Source organism: Canis lupus, chromosome 16, assembly GCF_003254725.2.
Source record: "Canis lupus dingo isolate Sandy chromosome 16, ASM325472v2, whole genome shotgun sequence".
NCBI classification, from domain to species: domain Eukaryota; kingdom Metazoa; phylum Chordata; class Mammalia; order Carnivora; family Canidae; genus Canis; species Canis lupus.
In genome coordinates this window covers 29,593,966-29,619,096 of record NC_064258.1, presented here as the reverse complement: position 1 = coordinate 29,619,096, position 25,131 = coordinate 29,593,966, and the positions used below count along the sequence as shown (strand labels likewise).

Below are 25,131 nucleotides of genomic sequence, written 5' to 3'. Positions count from 1 at the left end.
GTCCCTAAGCCAGCAGCATCAGCATTACCCTCAAGCTTGTGAGAAATGCTTAATCCCGGCCCCATCTGGAACTTTTGAGTCAGAATCTACATTTTTAACACGATCCTCAGGTGATTTATGGGCAGTGAAGCATAAGAAACATTGTTCCTTCCCATTCCTGCCTGACAAGTCCCAGAGAGGAACTTTGAATACTCTGCTTTGCTTCAGTTGTGCTGTCCACACATGACAGTGGGCTGGGTAGGTAAATGTTCATCCTTCCAGACATCTTCTTGTCCTTGTTTTTATAAAAATTCTAATCATTGGATATTGCCAGAGAAATAGTGATTAGCTTCTAGGCCTCATTGGTCAGGGTAGGTAAGCAGCAATAAGCTTACATCCTAAAAAGAGGATCAGATGGGTCCAATAAGAAACTTAATATCCTATTACTGCCTTTAATATCAAGTAGATGGAAGTTTTGTTTCATCGACTGACCAAATGAGTAGAGGCCCCTGCTAGATTCTCTTAAAGTAAAGGGGATCTCTAACCAGGTTTGTTTGTTGAAGAAATACAATCAAGAACTTCAGACTACATTTTAGAAAAGGCAGCTTCTCAAAACTCTCACTCAGATTCATTTCAGGATATAGCAAGGGAAGTGAATGCTTCCTGTATATGTGTTTCAAGGAAGGAATTGTCAGGGGGTTTTATTGCATTGGTCTGATGTGTGAAGTGTGTGAAGTTCTTCTTTGGGTTTTATTTCCTGAGAAGACATCAGGCAGGTCACCAAAAATGATCTGTGTTTCCAAAGAGAAAAAAAAAAAAAAAAAAAAAAAGGAAGTTGCAAATTTGCTACACAAACTTTATCAAACAAACTTTATTTTTTCCCTTATTAAAGCATAACAATAACAGGTCCTGGCATCTTTCACTAACAGAATTTAAATCAGATTTGATTTTTTGAAAAAATATCTGTTCATGTTCAACTCTTTAAGAATATACCTATTAGATTACCTGACACATATCCACTTCAAATCTTCATTCATTCATTAAATCATTCATATATTGTCCTCTGTGTGCTGGACATTGTCTTCAAAATGGTTTTCTTCCTTCCTTTCTCTGACTATTCTATTTTGTGTTCTTCATGCTTATTCACCCAAGGCCAATCCTTCCAAACTGATTCCAGTCTATCACCTCCCTAACTTAAGTCTGCCCTCAGCTCTCTGGTTGCCAAAGGAATGTAAAAGTCAGTGGAAGAACAAGATTTCCATGTTTTGGCTGACTTTTCACATAGTCATTTGAAAGGAAAAGTTCCATGCTTTCTTTCTATGTAAGTCAGCTTTGTTTCATGCCCCTGGCTAAACTCCACACTGAGTGATTTCAACTGCTAGAGGTTAATTTTCCTGTAATAGCCTCATTGTGATAGAGAGTTTGGGAAATTACAAAAATTAGATGCACTACTAATTGGCCTGTCTGGTTTTGGAGCTGCTCCCTGGGTTATATAACACAGTCAGAGGAGGCTGTAGCAAGGCTAGATTTGATTCCCAAACCAACACTTACCAAGACAGTTAGATGAGAGGAAAGAAAATTGTTCCAAACAGAACCACATAAGTGTGTTATTTTCTTTCTTTTAATTGGCTAGGAAAAGGTACTAGAGAGATCTATTCCCTTCACTAGGACCTGGAACAGTATGTCAACAAATATTTCTGGGCACCTGCTTCACCCACTTCCTAGCTGAGCCAGCAGGAAATACAAAAGAAGGATACACCACTCCCTAATCTTAAGGGGCTTACCTTGGAGAGGAGAAAATATCAAATCATGTCACCAAACAGTGAGGTTTCGAATTTGCTCAAAGAATAATTTAGATGTATAGTGAAAATGATCTTAATATTTTTTCTAATTCATCTGAGTTTTGTGATAAACCCTACCCTGGGGGCAACTGAACTTTACTGGATGATAATAATACTGCAATTGTTTTTTTATCTAAAAATTTCCCGCCCAGACTCTTTGTTCTATGCAAAGTTCTTCCTCCCAAACATAGCTGGCCAAAGAGTGGTTTTGGAAGACTCAGTTTCTTTCAGCCATTGCCCATTCTTTTAGATTTTACTCCCACCTCACTACTGCAAAATGGTATTTGGATGACAGAGGCAGCTTAGTGCATTTTAATGGAAGTTTAGGAAAAGTAGAGGAGTCCTTCAATCTACCCTAGATCATCCATCCCTGGATGGCCATGTAGAGTGGCCCAGTGGTTCTGCTTTCTTGTCTAGTCCCAGTGAGGGGTGATTTATCTGGCTCTCAGAGTGAGCAGGTGCCTCTGTCTTAAAGTTTTAGCCCAGCGCTGTCTTTTTTCTCCTAATGTATCTTCCGGAAAGAAAGAAGGAAAGTGGGGTGAGTGGGAAAGACAGGGAGTTGGTGGGGAAATCAGTATCAGGAAGTATATGAGAAAATTGCATGAATATATTTTCAAAATATTACCCCCTTGTGATTTATATGAAATTGTTAAAATATAATGAAAAACAGCAAGTAATGAAGTACTCAAGTTTATTCTGTATATTTTATGCATTGCCATATTCAGATACAAGAGAGATGAGATGAAATTTGGTGGTAGTATGCGGGGAGTAGTCATGGAGTCTAGCATGGGCATGATTTGGGTGAACAGGTAGGGTTGCAGACCCTGAAAAGTATCAATGGAAGGATCTTCAAGCAACACGTGAAACCAAGCAGGGCTTTGTTATTGTCTTTGGTGACTTCCTGATTTTTTCCTTGGGAATGGTTTCCCAGGAATAATAGGAAATGAATTAACAGTATCTCCTCATGTGGCAGTGAGATTGGGTTGAGTCTGCATAGACTTGAGTATGTGGCAACTGGTAGGCCAACTGGACTGTTGGTTAAGAGTGACCAGAAGTAATTCTCTTGTAATCTGATTCTGTGAAGATGAGGTTCTTATTAGAGAATCTTTCTTCTTCCATTTTTAAAAGGAGACAAGTGTGCTCTGAGCAACTCCAAAGCTCACCTGGCTGTGAAGGTAAAGGCTTTCCTTTTCCTTTGCTCTGTAACCTCATCTTTATTTTTCTCCCAGCCCAGATGCTGACCTTGAAGACGTTTTATTTTACCCTTGAGCTTCCCTCAGGCTTCTCTTTGTCTTATAGCAGATTCAAGTCTAAAATGAATTTTAAGTGATTTGCTAGGAAGAAACAAGTTATAGTAAGAATATTGTGCAACCTCTTTCTGACCTTAAATCCTCTTAAACCACCGAGAAAAGGACTGTGGTGTGTCGAGTCTAGGGCTAAATGTTCTCCTAGAAAACAAACAAACAAACAAAACATGAGTAAGTATCTTTTCTAAGATTAACTTCCTGACAATTGCTGTGGCTTCTTTTATTTGTGTTTTGAGGAAGCAAAAGAAGAGGTAATTAAGGAGTGGATTATAATATAATCACCCTGAATACAATTCTTTCTTATATTTATAGCCATGCCAAAAATCCAAGCTGGCCCCTCAGTGATTCTTTCATTAGGGAAAGCCCAAAAATCAGGTGCACAACTTTCTACCAGAGTTCCAGCAATTCTATTCTAGTGCATTAGGCTTGATAGTGTGTGTTTGGGTGGAAATTAGTGTTACTATCTATATCCTGTCTCCCTTAGAATCTCTCTAAAAATCTTGTTTTTAAGAGGAGGAAAAAAATCCATGGAGTAACGGAGTGTATCAGCAGGAATTCTAATCTTATTTTAGCATTCTTTAGAATGTGTCATTGAAAAGGCAGACTCCCCAAAATTCCATCAAGGGGGCTTGCCAAAATCCCAGCAAGTGTCCTGAGAACTGCCAGAGGAGCACTAGTTATTAGACAGATTTTAATTTGTGCAAATCCATTAACAAAAATCTCTAATTAAAAAAAAATCAATAGATGCCTGTGACATTAACCAGGAAAATCTAATAGAGGACCATTAAATTTTTTTTTCTATTCAATTAACTTGAACACAACACGATGGACTCAACAGATACTTTAATTAGATGCATATGAAAAGAAATTTTGCAAAATTAAACAGACTCTCTATTTGCAACTGATATGAGGAAAACTGCAGTAGAAGATTTGCTCAAATCCCTAATGACTGGTAATTTCCTTGAGAGGGACGTGAATTCTTAGACAACATCCTTACAAATCAATCCTTCCCCAAGAGGCTGTCCTTTGTCAAGAAATAATACACTGTGCTGCCTGCTTCTTTCTCTATTCTTTTTTTCTCCCCCCCTGGGTGAGATATTCATGTGGGAAGCACAAAAGGTAAGTTTCAAGGGACTTGACCAGAATCACTACTCCAGCCTCTTCACAGAAAAAATGACCCAAAATATATGGCTCTAGAGCAGCCCGGGTGGCTCAGCAGTTTAGCGCCAACTTTGGCCCAGGACGTGATCTTGGAGACCCAGGATCAAGTCCCACATTGGGCTCCCTGCATGGAGCCTGCTTCTCTCTCTGCCTGTGTCTCTGCCCTGCCCCCCTCTCTCTCTCTGTGTGTGTGTCTCCCATGAATAAATAAAATCTTTATATATATATATATATCCCTAATTTACAGAGTAAACATGTGTCCCAGATCGTCCTGGACCATCTCAATTTATGCCTGTTGCCTTGGCATAGTTATTAATATCACTCTGTTTTGCTCTCAATAGTGTCTTGGTTAGGACAATAAATTATACAGTCATCCTACTAACCCATCAACCACCCCCACTATCTATTTCATACTTCCAGGGTGGGCCTTCCAACTTTTGGTGGAAATACAGGATTTCCCTGCTCAAAGAGGTTAAAATTTGGGAAATTAAGAAGTGCCGATTGTTGTCTATGTAAGAGGCATGCAAAAACACTTGCTCCTCAATTGGTTGTCTTCTTTTTCCATCCTGGCCTTCCACCTCCAAATTTACCCTCAATGTTTTTTTCCATTTAGGATTAGTGTTGAAATCTTTTGAGATGAGTTTAACATAATTTCCACTACAGAGATTCTCAACTCCTAGGTGGTTCTGGTCTTTTTAACTTAAAGAATCATGTTCCTCATCTAAACTAACTTATTAGTTAACAGTATATTATGTATGCTTGGGAAGGCTATATGTAAAATGGTGGATTGTCATTCTACTAGCTAATCTCCAAGTTGACTCCCACTGATGCCTGCTTCCTGATATTTACATTCTTGTGTAGGATTGTACCAGGATTGGTTTTTGTGACCAATAAATGGTAGTTTGTTATTCTAAGATTAGCAAAAAAATTTTGCATTTTCTATTTTGTATGTAATTACTCACCTTGTCTCTCTCTCTCTTTCAGATTACTTGCTTTGGGGGAGACATGTTGTTAGCTATGTTGTAAACAACCATAGCAAGAAGCTGAAGTCCCTGGTCAATCACAAGCAAGGAGCCAAGAATTTCCAACTGCCATATGAGTGAGCTTGGAAGTAGACTCTCCAGGTCCAGTTGATCCTTGAAGTGACTATAGTTTTCATCAATGGCTTAATTGAAACTTAGTAAGAAACCATGAGCCTGGACCTCCTAGATTCCTAACCCTCAGAAACTGTGTGAGATAACAAATATCTGTTGTTCTAAAGTGCTAAATTTCAGGATAATTTGTTATGCAGCAATAGCTAACTGATCCAGTCAAAACCCCTGTGTCCTGGGGGGATATTGTCAGAAAGGATTAATATGGTGCCCAAACAAAAAAGTCAATACCATATTTATGAAATAAAAGGATAAAATGTGGGCATAATCCATCTATCAACTTAAGAAATATTTCTTGATCACTACAATGTGCCAGGTGCTGTATTATACACTGCACTAGGTACTAAGGACATAAGAATGATGTGCAAAGGATATAAAGATGAGAAAAATAGGAAATTGCTAATCAGTCTCTGCATACATGACTTTGGAAGGACAAGTAGGTGAAAGTGGATATAGGGCCAATAAGTGCTAAATATATTGTGAACTTAAAACTCTTATTGCTACTATTTAATTTATGCATATGAGTATATATCACTCAAACATCAAATAATTCCCTGATAAGACAAATGACAACAGATAAGACAAATTGTTTTCCCCCAGTTTAGAGAGTCACCAAAATAAAACTGTGATGTTTATCACTAAGAGAAATTTCTATATTAACATACTAATAGAATGATTGGATTTAGTGAAATTGTGAATACATGCCGATAAATTTATCTGGGGTTAATTTACCTGCGGGCTTCGCTAAAGAAGACGAGGTGAAGACCAGGCAGTGAGGGAAACTAGCCCTGAAATTTGGATATAGCTTCTTAATTTGATCATTAAAAATGGGAGCAGTGGATTATCACTGACTTCTTTAATGGTCTGAAAGAAGCAATTTAGTGCCTCATATTTCCATTAGCATACATTCAGTGGCAATGATAGTACTGAGCTAGACATATCAGGAAGATTTCAAAAATAAATCGTAGTGTGGGATAAGACTTACAGAAGAGAGTTATCACCTCTCTTGAAGTAAGAGAGGGTAAGGATTTGCCTTTTCATTTCCTGTGCCTTGTCATCAGAGTGGCAAGGAAATTCTTGGCTGACTGTGAGAGTCACACTCAGTGAGTTGCAGATCGGGTTGATTTTCTGGTGGGAAAGGGCAGTATTCTTCTACCTGTGGTACCATGGATGCCCTTGCTCTGCACGCTAATGAAGACTCAGTGCTGACAAATTCAAAGTAATCACCACCCTTTTCATCTTCCCTTCTTTCCCCAAAGCTTAAACTAATAATAATAACCATTTTAAAGCTTTCTCATGGGAAAGTTGGGCTCGGCTAGAAGGGAAATCAATTGTTCTTAGGACAGCTATTATTGTAAGAATTAATCACCGCTATTTGCAATTACTGTACCATACAATTATCACTAATATTTATGCCGCTTTGACTGCTGCTGGAGACCGCGCTGCCTCTATTGCTATTACTCCAGAACAGAGAGGCAGAGCAGTAAAATAAATGAAACCAAAGGATGGAGATGACAGGTTGAGGGGATCCGATTCTCCCACTGTCAGGCCAAGATGTATTAAACAGCTCTTGCCTGCTCAAGTCACAACAGCAACCCACTCAGAGCTGCAAGTTCTGCTTTGAAAGAAAAGAAAGGAACTCAAATAGGTTTGAGAGGACACAAATTAGAATAATTCTCAGCCTTAAAATCTATTTTCTGAGCCTGCATATCTCAGTTCTTCTAAAGAGTATGGTTCTTTGTCATAGAAAAAAAAAAAAGTCAGCCTCTCCCTATTTTGAAATGAGCAGCTTGCAATGTACTGATTGGACTCTTGGGGTGACTCCTCACATCTGTGTGACTAAGAGATATCTGGTCTCTCTACTGGAGGGGAATATTTAAGATTTTAGGTATTAGTTTTCACCCAGCAATAAACAAACGACAAGGCTTTATTTTCCTCATTTATTTATCCAGCATCAATTTATAATTAAAATATATTTAAAGTTGTTTATAACTCTTATTTTTAAAATAATTGCAGACTTACACAAAAATGGAAAAAAAATTGTATTAAAATATCTGTACAATCTTCACCCAGATTCTCCCAAATCATAGTATGATTACCCAAATCAGGAAGTGTAACACTGAAACCCCAAAATCTAATCCACAGACCTGCAAATTTCACCAATTTTCCCATTAATGTCCTTTTTTTTTCAATCCGGGATCAGATCCAGGACCTCCCATTGTACACAGTCGTCCTTAGTCTACTTTTATCTGGAACAATCCTCATTCTTTTTTTGTCTTTGATACTCTGATGCTTTGCAAAGTAGTGTCTGATTATTTGCAAAATGTTTCCTTGAGATTGCTCATGTTATGCTTTCTGGGGGCTGAAATAGCACAGAAATTAAGTAGTGTCCTCAGTAGTGTTATCCTATCTACCACAAGACACATGAAATTTACAGGTGATTTTTTTTTAATTTTTGTTTTTTTTTAATTAAGCTTTTATTTTGAGATAAACATAGAATCACAAGAAGTTAAAAAAATAATACAGATAATCTCTATATAGCCTTTATCAGTTCCCTCCCAAGTTAGCAACTTCCAAAATCATAGTTCAATATCACACCAGGACGTTGACATTGATGGGCAAGAAACAGAACATTTCCATCAACACAAAGATCCCTCTTTTTGCCCTTCTATAGCCACACACACTTCTTTCCTCCTTCACCCTCTTTTTAATCTATGACAGTCACTATTATGTTCTCCATTTTTATAACGTTGACATTTTGAGAATTTTTTATAAATGGAATCATATATTATGTAACCTTTTGGGACTGGCTATTTTCCATTCTGTGTAGTTCCCTGGAGACTCACGGGGTGTGTGTGTGTGTGTGTGTGTGTGTGTGTGTGTGTGTGTCAATAGTTTGTTTCTTTTTATTGCTGAGTACTACTTCATAGTATGGATGTATCACACCGTGTAATCCTTGAAGGACATTTGGGTTGCTTCAGTTTGGGGCTATTAAGGAAAAAGCTGCCATAAACATTTCTGTACAGGTTTTCATGTGATCATAAGTTTTCTGGGATGAATGCCCGCAGCAAAATTTCTGGTTGATGTGGTAGTTGCATGTTTAGTTTTGTTTTAAGAAACTGCCAAAATGTTTCCCGAATTGGCTGTACTATTTTATATTCTGACTTTCCATGTATAAGTGATCTAATTTTCCTCATATTTACTAACATTTGGTATTGTCACTATTTCTAATTCAGCCATTCTGATAGGTGTGTAGGGATAACACTCATTTTAATTTCCTTTTTGCACATGGCTGATAATGTTTAGTATCTTTTCTTATGCTTATTTGCCATGAGTATATCCTCTTTGATGAAATGTCTGTTCACATCTTTGCCCATGTTCTAATAAGATTATTTGTTTTTCTGTTATGTTTTGAAAGTTCTTTACATATTTTAGATACTAGTCTGTTGCTGGTTATGCGGTTTGTAAATATGTTATCCTAGACTGTAATCTGTATTTTCATCTTCTTAATGCACTCTTTTACAGAGAAGTTTTTAATTTCGATGAAGCCCAATTTGTCAAATTTTTCCTTTATGGATCATGCTTTTTGTATCAAATCTAAGACTTCTTTGCCTAACCTTGCCTAGAGATCTTAAAGATTCTCTATTTTTTTCCAAAAGTTTTAGAGTTTTGTGTTTTTTCACTCAAGGCCATAATCTGTTTTGGTTTGATTTTTGTCTCAGGTGTGAGACTTAGAAGAAGTTCATTCTTTTTTTGGCAGGCGGGGGTGCAGGAATGCCCATTTGCTTCAGTACCAGTTGGAAAAAGCTATTTTTTTCTTCATTGAATTGCTTTTGCATCTTTGTTAACATTAAATTAGGCATTTTTGTTCACGGTTATTTCTGAGTTCTTCATTCCATTATTAAAAGTATGTGTCTCTCCTTTTACCAAACCCGTAGTCCTGATTACTGTGGCTATATAAACTTAGACTAAATCCTCCCTCTTTATTCTTTTTCAAATTAGTTCTATTCTAGTTCCTTTGAGTCTCCATATAAACTTGTGAATAATCTTGTTTATCTCTACTAAATATCTTGCTGGTGTTTTGAGAGGAATTGTGGTAAACTTGTTTATCACTCTGGGGAGAATTGACATCTTTTCTATGTTGAGTCTTCCAATCCATGAACACAGAATGTCTCTCCATATTTAGATCTTTTATTTCTCTCACCAGCAATTTGGTACTTTTCAGCATGCAAGTTCTGTACTTATTTTGTGAAATTCACACTTATTTTGTTTGCCTTTTGAGTTTACAAATGGCACTATGTTTTTAATTTCAATGCTCACACTTTAATTGATAGCATATGGGTATACAATCCCTGGAATAAACTTGTACAAATATATTTTTATGTTGCTCAAGGTATATCTTCAACATAAATTCCTTAGAAGTGGGCTTAATGGGTCAAAAGGTAGGTGAATATATAACTATGTTAAATGTTATGAAGGATAACATTAACTTGTATTTTGCATTTCCACAGCAGTGTATGAGAGGGCTTATTCCCGATAGCCTCACTAACAGAATGTATTGTCAGACTTGGAAAGGTTTTGCCAATATGATGGATGACAAACTGCATTTCAGTGTCATTTTGATTTGTGTTTCTACAATTATAAGCGAGGTGAAATATATATTTGTACACTTAAGAGCCATTATTTAATGCTATCGTGAATAGTCTGTTTATGTATTTTCTCATTTTTATATGAAGTGTTTGGTCCCTTCTGTTTCAATTTTAAGGATTTTACATATTGTTGGGATATCAATGTACTTTGTGTGTTGCAAATGATTTCTCTGAATTCCCTAATAGTCTTTTAACTTTTTGGTGTTGGCTTTTTTTTTTTAAACCATGCTTTTTAAACATATTATGTCATCAAATGTACAATTTTTTTTAATTCTTGAATTTTAAATTCTATTTAGAAAGCCTTTCCCGATATTGAGGTTAAAGAGAGATTCACCCATGTTTTCCTTCAGTTCTTGCTGGTCTTATTTTTCATTTTGAGATTGCTGATCTATTTAAAGTTTATTCTTGTGTATGGTGTGAGGAATGGTCCCAGTTTAATATTTTTCCCAGGGGTTGCTTAGAGGCCCCTATGCTATTTATTTAAAAAAGAAATCTATTGTTTCCCCAGTGATTTGAGACACCACATTTGTCATATACCAAATATCTACATGTACCAATGTCTGTTTTTGGACATTCTATTCCATTGGTCTGGTTGTCCATTCATACTCCAGTATCACATTGTCAAATATTCATTCACCAATACTCTGTGTATCACTTCCTTGCTAGAGAATGTAAGCCTGTGAGCTGCCTTTTGATATATGGTAGCTTGCTGAGAAGGACAGGGTCCGTGGGCCTGTGCTATCACACTTCTGCCAACATGTGACTTTGTCTTCTCCGCTTTCAAAGGCACAGTTCTAACAATTGTAAATTAGAGAGGATGACAACATGCATTTCAGATGCTTATGAGGGTTAACTAAAGCAATGTATGTGAGACTTCATTGGTAACTATTATTGTTATTAATACACGCAGTGCAGCATATATGATGGTATTTAAGAGGCCAGGTCTTACAGTAAGGCAGTGATGGAGTCCACTCTCCTATTAGGGGTATGACCTTGAGCAAGGTAACTTAGTCTTTCTGAGTCTTAGATTTCTCATTTTGAAATGCAGATGATAATTATAACTCTATGATCAGGTTATAAGGATTTATTATAACACTGTATGTAGAGCACTTAAAAGACTGTCTGACACACTGTTCATGTTTGATTAATGTTAGATTTTTCCTTTATTAATCTATATAATATCGCTAACAACTTTTGGAGTGAAAGAATATTCCATTGCCAGAGACTGAAAGGTGTTTGCAGAGGCTATTCTGTGTATACATCTCACCTATAAAGCATCCAAATTAGTGAAATCCAGACTAGTTGGTAATCCATTTCATTTAAAAACATGTAAATAAATAATTCTTTGCTTGGCCCCTTGTAGACACAGTACCAGTCTCTGTTGCCCTGACCACATGTGTTTAGTGGCTTTACCTCTGGATCTAGAACACACGTCAAATAGCTAGACTCAATTATGGTAGCAAGCCTTCCATGGACAACATTCTTGGGGGATGTGTCACATGCCTTTAATTTCAATGATCTTTCTACATTGGGTCAGTGCCCATTTCACATTTCGGATCACAGAGTCAGGCCCTGGCCTTTCTAGAGGCAAATTTATAGAAGTTCTTCATTAGAGAGGATTCCTGTTTTCTACCACTTTCCCTTTGCTCTTTTCTGCAGAGGGTTAATTTTAAGGGAAACAAAAACAAACAAGCCCAAACGTTTCTATTTATTATGAGCTTTTCAGCTCAATTCAAACCTTGTTGGTATTGATTGCCCCTCAAAGATATTAATTTATCACAGGCTTAATTCTGCATGGAGACTTCCCAATTATAATATCTCTCCTTCCTTATATACTTCAGAATTCTGACATTAGATTAAACATGTGTTTCCTGTCACTCCTTCGTTTCTCCTAACCCTGTTCCCACAGCCTTCTGCTTGGCTAACCATATTTTGGCATCTTTCCTGTTGACCTCATGAAACTTGTCCTTTATTAATACCCCTTGGCATCCAACAACTTCAAGGTGATAGAAGAACAGGAATGGCATTAATAATTAGAATTAAATAACTAACCAGAACAGAACAGGCCACTTTCCTTCACCTGCTTACCCTCTCTTGGCAGCACAGGGAAATTGTCTGTGCCAAGCAAAATGGGGCAAAGGCTGCTAACTGGAAAGGCAGAGATGGATCCACAAATCAGGGTGGTCAGCTAGGTTTTCTACCAAAATGACAGAATTCTTCATAAAACTATACATGAATTACAAGGAATCATTAAGGTTATCTAGCTCTGTCCTTTCTTATTCAGATGAGAAAACTGACACTCCGAAAGATAAAGTAATTGGTCCAAGGTCACACAGCTACATGGTAGTTCGGGGTCTTTTATAGTACAAAAGAGTGTCATTTTCAGAGAGGCGATTTAAAGGAGGCATCCGACGTCCTGAAGCTACTATTTTCACATAAGTTTATCCTGGTAGAATTTTCCAGTTTGACACTTAAATCATACCAGAGAAAAGAAAATGTGTGAAGCCACTTATAAACATTTCTGTAAGATTCTCATTAACACTGTGACGTTTTTCCTCTGAACTCTCAGGTACCTATGACACATTGAACCTGCCTCCTCGATTTGCAGGATCCCTCGAGCCCACGCTGTATTCCAGCTTGTCTGCTCCTGCACTTGATTAGTGACATATGTCCATACCACTCTGCTGGACATTTTCATATACTGACTTAAACAATTAACTTATAGTTTATTCTCAGAAGGACCCACCCAACTAGATTAAAGTACCTTGTTCATAGGACCAGAAGTTTTAAACTTTTTTTTTAAGACTTTATTTATTTATTCATGAGAGACACACACACACACACAGAGGCAGAGACAGACAGAGGAAGAAGCAGACTCCATGCAGGGAGCCTGATGTGGGACTCGATCCTGACACTCCTGGATCATGTCCTGAGCCAAAGGCAGATGCTTAAACACTGAGCCACCCAGGCATCCCACAGAAGTTTTAAATCTTTCTAGCCATCCCTGGTACTGTAATTACATAATTAAATTATGTAATTCACTGTCCATACCATACTAGATGCTCAATAATACATGTTCGTCTATGGAGCAGTGGTCATTTTCATGAGTCTTTATGACTACTCTGCTTCTCAACCTGAATGACACTGGATTTAGAAAAATAACCCATGTGTCTGAGGAGTTTTCAGTTCTGGAAGCAAATGAACCCCTTAAAGATCCTCCTGAGAAACCTCACAATGCCTCCAGGATTAATTACTTATTTCCTGATTAAAAAACTGTTCCAGGTTTACATTTATGCTTTGCAATCTCAAAGCTCTTGCAAGTGTGTGTGTAAAGCTATAACTTCTATTTTAATCGATTCCTGCAAATGTTCATATCCTATTAGAGAAGGCAGCCAGTGCAAGAGCAACTGGATTGTGGAACAGTTTCGTTCCAAGTGATGATCTCTGTTCTGATACTGTAGAAAATCCTATAATGCATTAAAATGTTTCCAACAAGGCCTAATAAATATATTACAGTTAAAAATAATTCAATCTGTCCCAGTGATTGATTTGAACCACAAGGTAGAGACAGGTGGCTAAGGCATGTTTTTTTCTGTCTCCCAAATATTTTCCATGTAATGAAGATCCATCCTTTTTATTGTGTTGATGAAATAATAATAGAGTCATAAAAGAGAATAAGAAGAAGTTTGACAAAGTATATGTTTGATTAATTGCCTTCATAGATTAGAGGTGCTGACAGAGTGTTTCTGATTTCTTAATACTCATCTTTCAATCTTCTAAGAGGTAATGCAAAACATATGTATTTACCAACTGCCAACTCTATGAACAAAAACCAAAGCACAAAATGCATGTGTCAGAAGTGCTTGAAGTGTGAAAAGTCTACTGTCTATTTAGAATTTTAAGGTTATGGCAGGCTGATTCAGTTGCCTTGTCAGCCAGGACAGGAGGATAGTTGATCAGGAAGCCTTTGGACTCTCTCTTCCCAAGTCATGTCTTTTTTTCTTGCAAAAGGGAGGGTCCAAATTTCTCAGAGCAAATATAGGAACCATCACGAGTGGTCCCTGCCCCTGCATTTTTTTGAAAAATACTTTCAACCCAAATGGACTTCGCCATTGGGCCCTGTGAGGATTTCATGGGTAAGAAAATATGACAGATGCTCAAGAATTGGTGGCTGAGAGACAGTCGGTGGAGACAATATCATTTATAGTTACAGTTTTCAGAACCTTTTCTTGTGTTTATGTTTATGTTGGAATCCTAAACCATGTGACTTCTCCTATCTGAATTTATTTACTTTTTTATTCATTTATATTTTTCATTTGTCTACTATGTGATAGTCCTTGTAATACAGCAATTAAAATGAGATGCATAATTGTTGTCCTTGGAGAATTTCTAGCTTATTTAGAGAAACAGATATAAAATGTGTCATTTCAATAAACTGTAATGAGTGTTATAAGAGTGGGTACATTGGGCGCTACCGTAACATATATCAGAGATGGGTAAGCTTAATTTTCTCTAGAAAGTCAAGGAAGACAGATCATTTGTAGATGGAGATGTTTAAGCTAAAATATAAAAATTTAGAAGGAGTTAGCAAGGCAAAGTAGTGTTATTTGATGGTGGGTGGATGGTGTGGGAGCTGTCTTCTACTTTTTTCTTATTCAAAAAATCTAATGTTGAAAGTTCTCATCTTAGTAATTCTGGAGTAAGCTTGTATGAAACAAATCCTCCCACAGCAAGCAGTTGTAAGCTCTGGATAAAATATAAAAAGCAGCTATTTAAAGTTACCGAGGAGAAGTCAAAGGCAGGAAAAAACTTGAGAAGATTCACTCCTGAAGGAAGGAAATCTCACTGGGTGAGGCCCATGATGTTAACAGACTTTTCCCTGAGAGCACATGGTGCTGGAGAGTTAAACATAAAACAAAACACCTTGGTCTTTTTGGCTAGAAGTGGCTAGAAATCAAAGGGAAACAAAATCTCTCACATACTCCCATAAGCTACAGAGAGGATGCCCAATTCTGTTTATAAGATCTCAAAAAACTAGGGTGACCTTGAACTGCACATGTTCAGGGAAAATTACAAGATGCCTAGAAGAAAGCGACAGATTTGCAGCTAAAAAATCTGAGCAAGAGATTTCAGCTGCTTTACCCATATAGGAGATATAAAGTTTGGAAATTGAGTTCTATACATTTGAAAAGTCTTAGAGACTTGCTTTGGTTGAAAGCTAAACTTTCAGAACCCCTGTTACTCTGAAGTTCTAAGTCCTGAGCCTGGTCATAGCCTTCTTTGCCCTATATTTGGAGGACATAAGATGTTTTTTGTATGTTACCAACAAGGCATCTTAGTTTCATCCTTAGTTTTCTATTGGCTATTAATTTGCCCTTAGCTTTTACTCTTTTCCAGGGCTCAACTTATCCACCCAGTTCTATTGTTCTTACAGTTATTATTTCATATTTCTCAAAGGCTTGATAAATTATACCAGCTAGTGAATTTTCTTCCACTGATATACCAACCCAATTCACCACCGGTGAAATCCAAGCATCTGCTTCACCGGTTTTTGCACGGACTATCCTTGATAACTGACTACCATCCAGGGGATCCTCCTTGCTACCTGGTAGCAAGTAACGCAGCTCAAAAATTCCATCTCATTGGCTGCTGTCCTTGACCATCTGTAACAACCATTTCCATTTCAAGAGTGTAGCGTGAAGGATGTTTGTGAATGCCCTTGAGTTCACACCTATACAAGAAAAGGAGCAGAAGCTAGATTTGATAGAGTGAGAAGTTGAATATGATGCCTTAGCAACCAGAAACTTTGAAACTAAAAAGGCTCTTCAGAATTGTTCCCCATTACGACAAGATGGCTGGGTCTTTATGAACTATATGCAATACACTATATTGTATTTAGATCATCCCAGGAAGGTCTGTAATTTGTGTAATATGGGTCTCTGCAACCAAGGCAATCCCCAAAGAGGCTGACAGCTAAAGGCTGTTCTGCTAACAGTACTTCCAAAGTGCTGAGTCTACAGGGGCTTTCCTCAGGATGGATTTGGGTGGTTTATCATTGTGTTTAACACACTCTACATCCACCATTTCAGACCCTAAAGTGAGAAACTTCATGGCAAAAGCCAACACTACAAATAGCAGAATGGCAATGTAGAAAAATCCTGGGAACATTAGGAATTCTTATGAGGATATTATCTACATCTCATCGTAATGCCCATAGTTAGCTGGATTTTCAGTTACTGAAAACTGAAAACATTTTAACAAATGGGGGAGGGAGAGAAAGGCAGATAGCACACTGGAGGCAGAGGAAGCAACCTGGGAAACAGCCAAGATTTCGAGAGAACACATATCTTCTGAAGAACTGAAGCAAGTCCAGGATGGATGGAGTACGCAGTGCACAGGGTAGAGAGAAAAATAAATCAAGCTGAAGAAGTAAGTAGAGGTGAGATCATGGATTCTGCTGACTTCACAGTGGAGTTGATTTTATCCCAAGGGCAAGGGAAAGTAATAGTTAGTAAGGTTTTAAGCTGGAAAGTGATATGATAAGGTTGTGCTTTTGAAAGATCTCTCCAGCTCCACTAAGGAGCTTAGGTTGGAGAGGCAAAAGTAAGATACTGGGAGAACGTTTAGGATGGAATTGTTCTAATCCCAATGGAAGGGGGCTTGGAGCAGGTGGTAGCAGTGGGCATGGAACAAAAGTGGGCAGAAGATCATTTAAAGGTTGGAACCAATTGCACCTGGTGGCCAATTTGTTAAGGGAAAACTTGAAATTGGGGATGATTTCTCAGACCCTGGCTCAAGCAACGAGTGCTTGGGAACCTATAACCTTCAGTTATAGCCAGCAGGGAGGTTCAGGCACTGGGCTTTAGAGCCAGACTCTGTGTTCCCTTCCTGACAGGTGCTTCTTAGCTGTGGTGCTTTCTGTCAATTTTCACCATTCTGTAGTTCCGTTTTCTTGTCTGTAAGATGTGGTAAAGTATCAATCTTCAAAGCTTGTGCAAAGGTAAATGAATTTATACAGGTAAAATACCTGTCCCTAGTAACTTCCCAGTAAATACTAGTCATTATTATTAGGGGCCTTACTCTGGTTTTCCTATTCCTGCTTCTTGTTTGCTTTTAAAACCTTGTCGATTTTGGTGCTTTCGGATTCCAATGCAATAACCCATTTTGTCACTTGCTTCTTTCATGATGACTTGCCTTGGTATTCCTGATGCCCAAGCCAGCATCATTAACTCCCTCACATCATGCCAGTGGAAGGGCAAGTGATATTGTAGGAAAATAACTTCCTGATGAAAGTAATTTTGATTTAAATTTGGGTATACCGAAATGACTGTATCCTCAAATGGAACAGTCTGACAGTCAAGTCTGAGGGCTCTGGCATCTAGGACCAATGGCATTGGCATCACATTCTTGTTTATCTTAGGAACCAGTGGAAGTTAAAGCTTCATTGTGATCCCACATTTGCACACTGCCATTCTTCTCTGTACTATCCCTAACCTGTTATCCTTCTTTGCCTTCCCAGGCTTTTCCATTCCACTGCACCTCTGGAATTCAGAGTTTATCCTCAAGCCCCTCAAATGCACACACTTTCTCAGAATACATTCTCTAAATGCCCCTTTCACTTTTTGCTCTAGCTGAAACTGACTTGTTCCAACAACATTATTTCACCTACAGCATATCAGGCATAGATTGCTTTTTTATTTTTCCCAAGAACTGCATACCTTGAGAAAAATGGACTACATTGGGGTAGGAGTTCCCCCATGTTTTCCATAGATGCTTCCAAACTACCTTTCCTACTTTCTCCTTCAAAACCCATTATGGTACGTATCATCAGATTTTGCCATTTTATCCTCTCGGTGAGGTCTTCTGTCTTTTGATCCTTCCCCATTTTATCTTTCCAATGCTTTATCTTCCTTCTTTTCTTCCTAGCCCAGTGTAGAAGTCATAGTAAGCTCCATAACTCTCTAATCCTTCCTCTCTAATTCTATTTCTCTCCATTCTACTTACCTCATAGAACCTCATTTAAATACAAACTTGTGCTTATTTCATATTTGCATATGGCCCACTGAATTTTGCCCAAGGGGAAAAATAAAATGACAGAACCATGGTGACAGGACTTACTTTAAGTTTTGGCTACAGTTCTGAAACATCACTAACATTTCCTCACTTTCCTGGTTAAATTCATTTCCCACCCTCTCAGATGATTATTTCATACTATTCTCCCAAATTTCCCCCTTTCTTTCCATATTCCCCATACTCTCCGCTGATCACTCCAACATGGACTTGATAGAGAAATTATATTAAAGTAGATGAGAGTTATTTCATCTTTTCACCATTTCCACCAGAAACTATTTCAATGAAAGAAGCACACATACTAATATTTTAGATAACTGACTTCAATGGAGCTCTGGTTTCTATCTCATAATGTCCCAGAAAGGACTTCATTTCTGGAATCCTCTTCTTCTCTCCTGCATCAATTTCTCCCTCTTTATTAGACTCTACCAAATTTCCAAATCTGCCTTGCTGCGTCTCTACACAGTGCATTCACAACCTAGTTGCTTAGGCCAAAAGTCTGGATTTCCTTCTTTTCATCATCTTTCACATCTAATTTTTCAGTGAGTCCCAAGTCTTATAGGTTAGATCTCAAAATAGTTTGAATATGACCCTATTTTACCATCTTCAATGACATGGTCTCAATTCAAACACTTTTATCTCTAGCATGAATCACTGCTACATTGTCCTATGAGGTCTTCTTGTCTCCTTTTTGCTTCACACAGTCCATTTGCCACAATACGCTCAGGATAATGTTAATAACTTACTTTGTGTAAAAGTAAGAATAACTTTGATCATATTGTCTCACTCCTACTAACCCTCCAATAGCTTCCAATTATAAAAAAATAAGCAAATCTTTTTAGTACAGTCCATGAATTTATCCTTGTCCAGTTCTCCAATCTCATCTATCTCCACTACTCCTACACTAGTTAGTTAAGTGCACTAACCTTCTTTGTGTTCCTCTAATATGCCATTCCAAGGCCTTTGCATTTATTCTTTCATTAGGTCATTATTCAGATTTCAAATCTAATGTCATCTGCTCAGAGTCCTCTCCCAGCCAATCTAACTAAAACTGCTCACCTGCATCTGTGCTCTATCTCATTACTATTATTCTAGTCTATCTCCTTCCAATGACTCTTTGGTTTTCAATATCCTTTAATTTGTGTTGCCTCCTTACTTATCATACACATAGCAGATAACTGCCTAAATTCCTTGAAGCAGATTCTTTCTCTCCCTTACTCACTGCTGAATCACTAGTACCTAAATATTTGAATTTGATGGACACTGCTTGTGCTCAATAAACATTCGTTGACTGACTGAATTATCACTGATTGATATTGAAGCCATCATATTAAAAACCTATACCACTCAGACCTCGGGGTCATGCTTGAGAAATTAGGAAGCAGGATTAATGTAAAATTGTTCTTTTTCTCCATATTTAAGTACAGAGAGAGAGAGTGAACAAACTCCAGAAAGGAAAGAGGAGATAGATAGAAGTCACAGAGACATAGAATGGATATATTCGAGATTTTACTTTAAATGTCATTCTACCCAGTTTTTTTCACTTAGTACTAGAAGAACTTTCTCACATAATTAAAGATATTTGTAAACATAATATTCAATCGTTGGATAATATTCTACTTTCTATGGAGGGACCATAATTAATTTAACCATTCTATTGTTTGTTGACATTTGCTTTTTTTTTTTAAAGTATTTCTTCTTTTATAAATAAACATGATTATGCATTAGTCGTTTTGAACATTTCTGATTGTTTCTTTAGTATGAACTCCTAGGAAGGGAAAAACTGCTTAAAAGGAATAAATATTTTTAATGTTACCAACATTACTAAATAGCTTCCTAAGATGTTTGTGTAATTCATATTCAAATAGTCTATAAAAGCAACCATTTCATTGCACCCTCCGACATTAATAATGTTTATTTTATTCTTTGTTCGTTTATAGGCAAAAAGGTTAATCCCAATATTTTCATTTGCATTTCTGTGATTACTAGAAAGTCATAAATATTTCAGATATCTACATTATTTCTTTTGCATTTTGTACATTTGTATATTAGATTTTCTCTTTTTGGTCTTAGTGATGTCCTCATCAATTTGCATGAAGTTTTTATGTATTAAGATTTATATAATGGTTATAAATACATAACCATTTATCTGTTATGTTTGTTTCAAATATTTATCAGATCTACAAATTTTAAAATGTTTTCCCTAATGTCAGCAACTTTAGAGGCTTTAAAGGTATAGGGTGAAATCTAAGGAAAAAATAGAAAAACACCTTCCTTTTTAAAGTGGAATGTACTAACAGTGGGCCCAAATAGGAAAACTGAAGCAGGGGGAATTAAGGATTTGCCTCAATAGAGTTCCAGTGGGGCATAAAGGATTCAGGATTTTATAGGATCAAGAGGAAGTAACATTCAGGAAAGCAAGCAGTGCAGCCTGAGTGTTCTAATTTTCCTAAAAAATACAAAACAAAAAGCCAGAGTCAGTCATGGCTGAGAGACCAGGCACAGAGTGGAAAGTAGCAGTTTATCTTTTATGAATTAACGATTAGGCCATCTTTGAGATTTTAGGCACTTTCTTTTCCAACCTGGAGCCTTTAACCTCACACGTCTCTCCTCTGAAGCCATAAATATAAAGGAAATCCAAAAAGTTTTTTTTTTTTTCTAATGTATAGAGAGAAGTCAGGAGAAAAAGGTAGATGCCAAAGGAAACAGGATTGAATTCCAAGACTTCTGTGAAGCGGGGGCATTAAGAAAATATCCCTTTGAAGAGCATTTTGGTTGAAGGAGAGAAAGGAGGGGCAGATGGATAGACAAAGTTAGCACCGAAACAGTGGGAACAAGGAGTCCATCCAACACAGATGTGATCAGATCTCACCTTCCCTGGTGCATTGACTAAATATATTAAGGGGAGAGCAAAGTCTTTAGGACGCAAACACCTGGGATGAGGAGAATCTATATTCCCCTTACAAAAGCGTGCTTTCTTGGCACACGTGCAGCTTTTCAGCGATCTGGGCCAGCTGTGCACCCCGGGGACTGGCACAAGCCCCGGGACTCGTGCCTGGTGGGTACACCACATTTCCCAACTTGAGTTAAATGCCTTGAAATGGCACCAATTGAGAATGCCATTAACACCATTACCATGCCACTAAGCTGTTTTCCCTTAATTGGATCTGAAATTTATTATATTTAACCTATTAATTTTCTGAAACATGTTGCCATAGCAGTGTCTCTCTTTCTCCAGGCTCACTTGCACACCCAGAGCCAATTGCCATTCAGCAACAGGAAGAAAAATACAGGCTTCCTTATCTGCAGTTTATTTATTCAGATTTCCCTCAGGCTCTTCAATGTTACCCCAAAGAAGCCGCCTTGCTCTTAGTAATTCTGTTCTTCTAATATCATGGAAATTGGCTTTAGGATGCAGAACATGAAAAGGCAAAAAGGAAACTTTACTTTGGTTATCCCCAAATTAAAGCAGTTGGTGAAAAGAGAAAATGTTTTTGTTTGCGTGAACATTTTCCTCTTCTCAAAGACTATTTTTAAAAGATCTTAAACCTTGGATCTATTGCCTTCCTGCTCCCCCCACCATTCTTCCTTCTGCATACAAGTTTCCTATCTCAGCCATCTCAATTCCCATCCCAATCGTTTTACCATTAAAACAGGACTTTGCTGTGGCCATTGAACTGAACTGTCATTCAGTCAGGAGGCATCTGAGTGCCATTCATTCACCCACCCATTTATTATCTTACTCAATAAATGAATTAGAATCTCTATTGTAAACCAGATTTTAGGAAAATACAAATGCTCATTCATTCACTCATGCTTTTCTAAGGAAGGAATCTGACATAATTTTTCTGGTTCTTTTGTTTTCTTAATTTTTAAAGGGATTTGTCCATTTCATCAGGATTTCAAATTCATTATTTATGATAGCTCATAACACATTTACAAATCTGTATGGTTACAACCTCCTTTAAAATTTTTATTCTGGGGGCACTTGGGTAGCTCAGTGGGTTACGCACCTGTCTTTGACTCAGGTCATGATCTCATGGTCCTGGAATCAAGCCCCCTGTCAGGTTTACTGCTCAGTGGGGAGCCTGCTTCTCCCTCTCCCTTCCCTGTCCCTGCCTCCATCCACTCATGCTCTTTCTCATTGTCTCTCCAATAAATAAAAATCTTTTAAAAATAATAAATTAAAAAATAACAATAAAATAAATTATTCTTTTAAAATTTATTTTTATTTTTTTAAATTTTTATTCTGTAGCTACTTTTACCTTTCCGTGCTCCACTGTGTTTATGTGTTTATTTGCATATTCTCTTTCTTTCTCTTTCTCTCACTCTGGATTTTTTTTTTCTGGGGGAGGGTCAGTCCTCATATAAGTGTTTTTATAATCCCTTGGGAGTAATCACCTTTCCATTTGTTCATTTTTTTTTTATTATTCATTTGTCTAAATTCCACTGAAGCTTCTCTTAACTCAATTATCTTTCTTTCTTTCTTCTTTCTTTCTTTCTTTCTTTCTTTCTTCTTTATTTTTTATTTTTTAGAAGAAGAGCATGAGTGGTGGGGTGAAGGGCAGAGGGAGAGGGGAAGAGAGTCTTAAGCAAACTTGCACTACACATGGAGCCCAACGTGAGGCTCAATCTCATGACCCAGAGATCATGACCTGAGCCAAAATCAGGAGTCCAGTGCTTAACCAACTGAGCTACCTAGATGCCCCCTCTATTATTTTCTTGTTTCTTCTTGATTCTTTGATTGTTTTTCCCTAACTTCCTGAATTGAGTACTCAGTTCATTTACCTTCACCTTTCTTCTTTCTTGATAAATGTATTTATGGCTCCACATTTCTCATTAAGTACTGCTTTAGCTCTGTCTCACAAATTTGCCTTTTAACATATTTGTTATCATTCATTTTCAATACTTGTTAATTTTCTTTAGTATTTCCTTTTTAACTCAAAAGTTATTTAGTAATTATTTAGTTTCAAAATACATTGGATTTTACAAGAACAATACTTTTATATTATGTTGATTCTTTGAAATGTATTGAGACTTTGTTTCTTAATTCAAGACCATTTTTTTGGTCAGTGTTTATATGTGCTTAAAAATACTTTTTATTCTTTGAGTGTAGATTATCATTAATATGAATATGCTTTTTCTGCCTCTTTAATGTCCAAATTTCTAAAAGAAGTGCTAAAATTCCCAGCAACTGCTGTCTTTCTCTCAACTTTCCTGATAGTTGATGCTTGATAAACTATATTGTTAAATGCATATATGGATATACAGCTGTTTTATTATACTTTGTACAAATAAATAATGTTTTTTGAGCATTATGCTGCTTTTCCCTTAAGTGAGATTTAATTAGATCCTGTCCCTATGAGTCCAGCTTTCTTTTGGTTCAATTTTATTTGAGATATCATTTCATATTCTTTCATTTTTAGCCATTCTCTTCTTCAATATGTGTCTTGTCAGCAGGTTTTATTGCATTGTGTTTAATTAAATCTCAGACTCTCTACTTTTTAATTGATCTAATCCATTTACAATTACTCTGTTTTTAAAAAAGATGTACTTATTTATTTTAGAGAGAGAGAAAGAGAGCTAGCACATGCATAAGCAGGGAGAGGGGCAGGGAAGAGCGAGAGAGAGAGAGAGAGAGAGAATCTCCAGCAGACTCCTTGCTGAGCATGAAGCATGACACAGGGCTCAATCCCAAGATCCCAACATCATTACCTGAGCTGAAATCAAGAGTCTGTCACTTAACCACCTGTGCCACCCAGGTGCCCCAACAATTACTCTATGTAGAACTTTGTACCATCATATTGTTTCTTATTTTCCATTAACTTGTCCTTTTTTTCATCTTTTATTTTTTCTTGGGTCAAATAAAAAACAAATCCCACCTTAAGTAAAGAAATGAAATCTTTATTTGAAAAGATTACTGCAATAAAGGGGGACACTGAAGTAAAGAGAACTCTCAGGTCATAAGATCTGCAAGCAATTTAAGGGGTGGGCAGAAAGGAATGCCTTTTGTAGGGAGGGATAAACAAGGTTACAGAGAATCAGGTGTAGGGGAGTGGGCTAAATAGTTGAGCAGGAAATGCCTTTTCTTCTGGTCGGCAGATTCTTGGAAGGGGCTGTAAGGAGGAGCCACAGGGCAATGCTGGATCAGGCTAAGGGTAAGCCAAAGTTCAGGATCTGAGGGGAGAGAGTGAGACTAAAACTTGGTCAAGTTATCAAGTATTTTACAAATATTGGTCAGGGGTGACAAATAGTTCAGCTAAACATCTCTGAGGGGAAAAAAAGGGAACGAGGTGAGTCTTTCTGGCTTTATAATGAATATAAAAGGGGAGAACGCGTTAGTCTTATGTAAGTCATATGGGAAAGGGTCATTCTTTGCAATGAGCTTTTTCTGAAACACAAAACAGTGAGATGATTTCTAAACCACCCCTATCTCCCTGTGGCACACGTCACAGGTAGAGTTTACTATTGTTACCAGCTTTCAACTGAATATATCATTTTCTTTTGGAGATTGTATTTTATGGTGTCAGACTTTTCCTTAAAACATATTCTTTTGTTAATTTACCCTAACTGAGAAAAACTTATCCATATTTGTGTCTTGCCTCTTACAGAGTAAGTATTTCATCATCCTCCCGTGTTTGCTCTCAAAATGTGTCTTTTATAAACACTAACATGAATAATTTTGTATGTCTTACCCTATCATTAATATTATAGAATCTAAGATCACATGGCTAATTTTTTCCATGTTTTTTTAATTTCAGTATTTATCAAATGAAGTTCTAAATCAAAATGTATTCCATAATTATCCCCATGGCTTTCTCTTTTATCCTAAGAGGTGTAAGTTTTGGCCAAAAAAAAAAAAAAGAAATAAAAAGAAATCATGTGCTTCATAATTCTCCTTCAGGACAATATCTCTCTGTGAGTCTTTCCCATAATAGAGTTCAGTAAATCTTTGTTTAATGAATAACACAAA

The 25,131-nt window shown here is 37.1% G+C and overlaps 1 long non-coding RNA gene across 1 annotated transcript in view; it reads left to right on the top strand.

Annotated features, from left to right (window-relative positions):
* Positions 1-25,131, top strand: part of LOC112646667 (uncharacterized) — an 87,735-nt gene that overhangs the window by 38,802 nt on the left and 23,802 nt on the right. The window contains exon 2 of the long non-coding RNA XR_003127791.2: positions 5,273-5,468. This is a non-coding gene — a long non-coding RNA (uncharacterized LOC112646667). The remainder of the gene's footprint in view (positions 1-5,272; positions 5,469-25,131) is intronic.